The following is a 7,961-nucleotide window of genomic DNA, read 5'->3' as shown; positions in this document are numbered from 1 at the left end:
ATGTAATTTTGGGACGTAATTTTGGTGAGAATAATGTTTTATGACAGTTTTGTTCAATACAGTGGAACTTCGTTAACTCGAACTCGGATAACTCGAATACCCCGCTTAACTCGAAGTACCTCGCCGGTCCCGGCCGAATTCTCTCTTTATCTTAGTAAAAAAAACTCGGATAATTCGAATTCGGATAACTCGAAAAACTCGGATAATACGAAGTAAAAATTTAGTCCCAACAATAAAAATCCTACTTGAAATGTTCGAATAACTCGAAGTATAATTTTCGTCGATCGGTGGCAAACACTGACATTTTTTAAGAGCTAAATTCCGTTTGTAATACTGAACATATCGGCACTACTAAACTACATGCTATTATAAGTGTTTCATAAATTCATAAAAGAAATTGTCGGTTGAATCTTATAACAACAAGTCTTGGTGATAAAAAGTACTGCTTTACTTACATCAGGTAATTTCCCAAGGCGGTCGCCGATATCAGTACACACGATAGTCAACAACTCATCTACCCGTTCGCTCAAGCGGAACTAATCTCTGACACACCGGTAGATCTACCCGGCTGATGTTTTTACAGGTGTAGAAATGACACAGTCACCGGCGCCTATTAAATCTTTAAACTGCTGAAACAATAGCGTAATTACTGCCGAGGTGTTCAGAGTACAACTGTAACGGTCAGTGCTGTCTATTAAATCGGATAAAACGCCAACTCAGTTACAGTAACATTTTATACGCACATGCGCAGCCCAACTTCCGGTGCTAATACACATGGAAATGGCGTGGTTATCAATAAAAAGTAAGTAGGCCGATCAAACAGTATTTTATATATGTCCAATAAAAGGTAATGGTTCTGTTACGTTTGGTATGCAATCTGTGTTAAACTTAAACAGTTATTTGTTTTGACATTAATAACTTGTTATTTTGTCGAATTCCGTTTTATCGTTTACCTTTTGCAAACATGACTTGCACATCAGATCGTTATTGAAGTGACTAAGTGAAAGAAACTTTATCGTGACTGTATATCGGCAAAACTACAGCAAATCACAAGTGACATAACGAAACATTACATATATATTTACATGTATTGACCAGTCTTCACACTAAACTGATGAGCGACAGAGCGAAGTTATAATGATTATATAATGTTGACAAATATTGACCAAACTTTTCACCAAAAATGATAACTCGCTTAATTCGAACACTCGGATAACTCGAAGTTTTTTCGTGGTCCCGTCGACTTCGAGTTAACGAAGTTCCACTGTATATGTATATGCATTGCTGTTGTAGGAGTTTAACAAAATCCTTTGGTTTGAATTATAAAATCAAATTATATTGTAATTATTAAAATAATAAAATCTGGATTGCATTTTCAAAAAAAAAAAAAAAAAAGTAGAATTTGATAATAAACACTTAAGTTATAAAGATATTTTTTCAAAAACAAAGAGAATAAGTTTCATTGTATTTTCCTGTTTTATTTTTTAAATCGATATTAGAAAAAAATTCAACTCATTGACATGTTGTAATGATGTATAAAAGATGATGATGAAGATGATGATGATGATGATGATGATAATGATGATGATGATTCCTTTTTAACATGTGTGAATGTTAGTGTGTGTATATTGACATCTTTTTACTTGTAATGGAAAATTTTGAAAAATAATAATAATAAAAAAAATATATGAAAAAAAAACATGTTTGCCACATACACCAATTGAATAAAAAATTATGCTGCATTCAGATTTCAAAAACAGGCAGTTCTTGAACAATGTAGATGAAAGTGTAAAATTTATTTGAACTAAGTAGATTAGCTGTTGCCTCTGTTGCTATGGAATTTGTGTTATTAATGTTATTGCATATAACTCTAAAGATAAAAACCTTTGAGTCATTCTTCATCAGTGTATCTAAAAACCTGAAGCTTTCTCCTAACTTATCTGCCATCAAGACTTCCATGGGAAATTTTTGTCGAAGTCCATAAAATGTTTTTTTGGATGTGTCTGATATTAGGTAAAAAAATAACGTTTTACAAGGTTTCTAATAATGGACAAGATGATTTTGTCTGTGAAATATGAGGGACGCTGGTTCCCAAATGAGCTGTATATCTTTCAACTATGTAACCCTCGGCCATCATTTATCAGCAAGAGTATTGACTATAAAAACACGGCACAAATTTGTCTTAAAAGCCGAGATGGAAAAAGATAGTGTGCAAACCAATTTTAACCCTGTCAATGGAGAGATGTTATGATTTTGTATGATAAAAGACCAGACTTTCTATGAAATAGAAAAAGCCTGGGAAAATGATGAGACTTTCACAGACAAATCATAATGTGATAAATTCAATAACATTCAATGATAAATTAGATTATGATAAAATTCAATTCAGTATCACAACAGTCTGACAAGTCAGATGTGAAGGAAGACAGATTTTATAGGAATCCTGCAAATCTGATCCAACCAGTGATGATGTGAAGCGTTGGTGCCATCCAAGGTTTCCTCCCTTTGCCAAGGAAAAAAAAAACAGCGGTGAAATTTGGATATGTAGAACAGTGTCTGCATGCTGTCAGATGTATTCGGTGCCGACCCTCGTGTTGTTTCTTCTGCTAGATCTCTTCTACTCAATATGTGGATTAATTAATATTCAGGATATATAGTAAGCACTATCATCAAGACAATTGACAGAATAGATAGACTTCATTGTACAGATCCAGACTCTGTCAATCAGCTGTATAATGGTTTAACACACTATGACCTGAATTTGGAATTCTATTGAGAAGAACAGGTGAGTGCTGTATTGATTTTGATCATCTGGATGTGATCAGTGGTAAAAGTGTTTATAGCTCTCTGCTGGTCTGTAAGAAACCTCGTATACCTAACATTAGTTAAGCTGTTTACCAGGTCAATATCTCGGAGCACAACACCATTCTGCTGTGTTCATGATCATGCTTTTTGGTTGTTTCTGCGTGAAGGTGTTTATTTGCCCTATTCGCATTGTGTCTGCTATTGATTTGAGTGACCTGTATAACAATATGGTGTCTGAGCGACACACTTCTGTCCATTACACTGACCTAGCTATACCATATAATCTAGAGTCATTTCTAGATATCATTATGGTTAACCAATTTTATTTTCATTTATTTGAAATATCTAAGATATGGGCTTGATATATATATGCATTCAAATAACTCTTCATTCAAACTAATGAAAAAACTCTGTAAACATACCAGCAGCTTCCTACTGATTTGCCAAGAGAAAAGTCCTCTTAAGCTAATTTGGTATCTAGAGCGTTAGTCTAGTATTAAAAAAAAAGCCAGTGGTTTTGGATTAGATTCTTAGCAGGGACATAGCAATATATCATCTGCTAGATGTAAACTTACTACATCAGCCTCTTACATGATCTTTGGTGGTTTCTCCTGTTGTTAAGGGGACATTGAGGTTGGAGAAACAAGGCCTGCTGTCAACCATTGCATGTTGATATTATTAGAGAGGACTAATATTGGTACCCATTCATATTTAAAGGGTTGGATCATAGATGTGTGTTTCTTCTTTGTCTTTATTACAGGATCATATTGATAGAGTCTACCAAAATAGATTTAATGTCCCAAAGCCAACACTAATGACAAGATCAATTTTGATGGACTCTACCAATAGGATTTCTTTTCTCACTAGGTACTATTTCTTTTTGAACTTTCTCCATTGTTAATGATGTCTCCCTTACCACACACAACCTTGGTTTTCTCTGTTGTTAATGATGTCTCCCTTACCACACACAACCTTGGTTTTGTCTGTTGTCAATGATGTCTCCCTTGCCACACACAACCTTGGTTTTCTCTGTTGTTAATGATGTCTCCCTTACCACACACAACCTTGGTTTTCTCTGTTGTTAATGATGTCTCCCTTGTCACACACAACCTTGGTTTTCTCTGTTGTCAATGATGTTTCCCTTGCCACACACAACCTTGGTTTTCTCTGTTGTCAATGATGTCTCCCTTGCCACACACAACCTTGGTTTTCTCTGTTGTCAATGATGTCTCCCTTACCACACACAACCTTGGTTTTGTCTGTTGTCAATGATGTCTCCCTTGCCACATACAACCTTGGTTTTCTCCATTGTTATACCCCCGCAACGAAGTTGGGGGGGGGGGGGGGGGGGGGGGGGTGTATACTGGAATCAGGTTGTCTGTCCGTGTAGATGTGCATGCCACTTTCTTTTTTTTCAAAATTATGATTACTATGGCAACTGGTCACTATAAACAGGTTTTCTGATAAGAACCATAACTTTAAGTTTATCTGGACAACTCCTCCTAAACCGAAGGGCCGATTTCAATCAAACTTCACACAAATATAGAGGACCATGACTGTTGTGTAGATGTGCATGCCACTTTCTTTTTTTTCAAAATTATGGTTGCTATGGCAACTGGTCACTATATTACTGGGTTATCTTAGTTAGCCTCTAATTAACAGTTCCAATTCACCATTGACTCGTGCAGATTGCAGGGGTATTAGTCAGCCATCCTGGCGACAGTTCTAGTTAATGATGTCTCCCTTGCCACATACAACCTTAGTTTTCTGTTGGGTCGTTCTCAGTTATTCAGCAAATCAGTACCATGGAACTTTGATGATAATTTGTGATGAAAATAAAATATATTTTGGCATGTATGTTGTATTTTGTTTTTAAATGTAACTTGAATAAATACTAAAGATAGTTATATGATGATATGGTAAGAAATAAAAATATTACAAAAGTTTCAAAATGAAAAACATCAGTTTTGCCCGCGACCATTTGGGGACATTTTTTCATAGGCATATTCAATAATTGTATTGGTTATTGTCGAAGGAACCATTAATGCACAAATTATGGAATGTGAAAAAGCATAAACAAAAGGACAAAATACAGGTGTCTGAAAACGAAAATGTCAACAAAATGTATATTATTTTAATAATTAAAATCTGCGTACGGACGTTACCGTGTCGGTCAAAGTTTGTGTAGCACTTGCGATGTGTCTACAGATTTAGCCAATCATGGGCAATAGTATTTGCACGTAGGGGGGTTTAGGTTGTTCTTTAAATTTACTTTCAAATCAAAATGACATGTGTAGGGTTTCGCAACAAAAAGATATCGCCAAGCTTTTCCTAACATCGGGAATGTCGGTCAATATGTAATGTCCAAAACGAATCCTCGTTTATCTTCAATTTTACACTCGTGCCTAAACCAACACCCCTAAATGGATCCTTGGACTCGTCCTAAGCTCACGTCATCAGTTTGTGTGTACACAACGCGCAAATCCGCTGCCGCGATTGAGGTAAGTGTTGTCGGTCAAACGAAATGCGATAGTGTAACATCCACAACATGTCATAACTGTGAGATATTGTATGAACAGTGAATCTATACAGCTTAGTTATCGATGCATATAATACACATTATAATAAACTATTAATTTAGATCGATAGAAAATGACGGACATCGCTGACAGTTATACAAAAGCCATCTCGTCATACGGACGTTACACTTTGACAATATTCTTGACGTTTTGGACGTCGCTACGTAACGTCCGTACTCTTTAATGGAATTAACAGTTCTTTGTGAAGATGATTTATTAACAAAGACTTCAGATCGTAGCACTTTACGAAGTAAAATAACATAATATCCAAGTCTAGTAGATATTGTCTTCAAGTCGCATTCAAATGATGTGTCGTGTTTTGGATGTTATAGCTTGACACAAGAAGGCTTGTTGTGGATGTGACTGTGAATTGTATTTGAAGGTCAGTTTGAAGCCTGTTGTTCAATCCTTTTCATTTGATATCACTAATAAAATTTGTTGAAATGAAATGAAGGTCAGTTCATTTCACTGACGTTATATATTCTCAGATTTGAATTAGAGCCGTGTCCAATTTGCCTCTGACAGGGTATAAAGACTGAAATATATATTCTTTATTTCTTTTCAGACTTTGATGCCTGAAGTGCCGTGCCCCAACAGAAAAAATAAACAATAAAATTTGACTGTTCAGAGCTCTCTAGATCTTCATTTTGTTATTTGAACTAAAGTTTTCCCGAGTCAGTTTGTTCTGTGATGAAAGGCTATAACTATTTACAGCAATAAAACAATTGTAAAACACTACAGAAATGTTATGGGCATGCAATTTGCTATGTTGTGGACGTTATTTTTATGTTGTGGACGTTACTCATTTGCGAAAATGTCAATTGTCAAAAAGTAACATCCATATGAATTTTGTCAAAACATGTAATCAATAATTGTTATTTATTTAATTATGTCATTGTAAATTGAAAATGAAAAATCAGAAGGAAATTGTACAAGTGCTATTTCAATTTAATTAGATCATAAATTGTTACACAGAACTTTTGTTGTATTGATTTTGAGTAACGTCCACAACAGCAAAATATAGATAATTACTTCGGTTCTAAGTAATAGTTCATTTTATTTATAGTAATCATTTTATAGATATCCACCAGTAGGTCTAATAGCAGCAAAGGATTGTATGCAAATCGCCCAATAGATGCATATAAACCATTGTCAATGAACAAGATGTAACATCCAAAATGTTGATGGTACCAATATGAAAATTCAATTTATATGATTTTCTTGGGATGAACTATCTTTTCATTAATAAAATCATAAAGATGAAAGTAAAATAAACATTTCAAGACTAAAACATGTGCAATAAACTAACATTTAATTTATCCATCATCATTTCTGAAAATTTGCTGAATAACTGAGAACGACCCTGTTATTAATTATGTCTTCCTTGCCACACACAACCTTGGTTTTCTCTGTTGTCAATGATGTCTCCCTTACCACACACAACCTTGGTTTTCTCTGTTGTCAATGATGTCTCCTTTGCCACACACAATATTGGTTTTCTCTGTTGTCAATGATGTCTCCCTTGCCACACAAAACCTTGGTTTTCTCTGTTGTCAATGATGTCTCCCTTGCCACACACAACCTTGGTTTTTCTCTGTTGTCAATGATGTCTCCCTTGCCACACACAATATTGGTTTTCTCTGTTGTCAATGATGTCTCCCTTGCCACACACAACCTTGGTTTTCTCTGTTGTCAATGATGTCTCCCTTGCCACACACAACCTTGGTTTTCTCTGTAGTTAAGGATGTCTTCCTTGCCACACACAACCTTGGTTTTCTCTGTTGTCAATGATGTCTCCCTTGCCACACACAACCTTGGTTTTGTCTGTTGTCAATGATGTCTCCCTTGCCACACACAACCTTGGTTTTGTCTGTTGTCAATGATGTCTCCCTTGCCACACACAACCTTGGTTTTGTCTGTTGTCAATGATGTCTCCCTTGCCACACACAACCTTGGTTTTGTCTGTTGTCAATGATGTCTCCCTTGCCACACACAACCTTGGTTTTCTCTGTAGTTAAGGATGTCTCCCTTGCCACACACAACCTTGGTTTTGTCTGTTGTCAATGATGTCTCCCTTGCCACACACAACCTTGGTTTTGTCTGTTGTCAATGATGTTTCCCTTGCCAAACACAACCTTGGTTTTGTCTGTTGTCAATGATGTCTCCCTTGCCACACACAACCTTGGTTTTCTCTGTTGTCAATCAATGATGCCTCCCTTGCCAAACACAACCTTGGTTTTATCTGTTGTCAATGATGTCTCCCTTGCCACACACAACCTTGGTTTTGTCTGTTGTCAATGATGTTTCCCTTGCCACACACAACCTTGGTTTTCTCTTGTCAATGATGTCTCCCTTGCCACACACAACCTTGGTTTTCTCTGTTGTCAATGATGTCCCCCTTGCCACATACAACCTTGATTTTATCTCTGTTTAATGATGTAACTGCCACATACAACCTTGGTTTTCTCTTGTCAATGATGTCTCCCTTGCCACACACAACCTAGGTTTTCTCTGTTGTCAATGATGTCACCCTTGCCACGTACAACCTTGATTTTATCTCTGTTTAATGATGTAACT

General features: G+C 36.0%; 1 long non-coding RNA gene across 1 annotated transcript; it reads left to right on the top strand.

Annotated features, from left to right (window-relative positions):
* Positions 1–4,584: 4,584 nt before the first annotated feature.
* Positions 4,585–6,017, top strand: LOC117330018. The gene is made up of 2 exons (XR_004533305.1): positions 4,585–5,766; positions 5,950–6,017. It is a non-coding gene; the product is annotated as an uncharacterized LOC117330018 (long non-coding RNA).
* Positions 6,018–7,961: the final 1,944 nt, after the last annotated feature.

This window comes from Pecten maximus, chromosome 6 (genome assembly GCF_902652985.1).
Source record: "Pecten maximus chromosome 6, xPecMax1.1, whole genome shotgun sequence".
Lineage (NCBI taxonomy): Eukaryota > Metazoa > Mollusca > Bivalvia > Pectinida > Pectinidae > Pecten > Pecten maximus.
The sequence above is the reverse complement of the archived record's forward strand: the minus strand, read 5'-3'. Positions and strand labels throughout refer to the sequence as shown.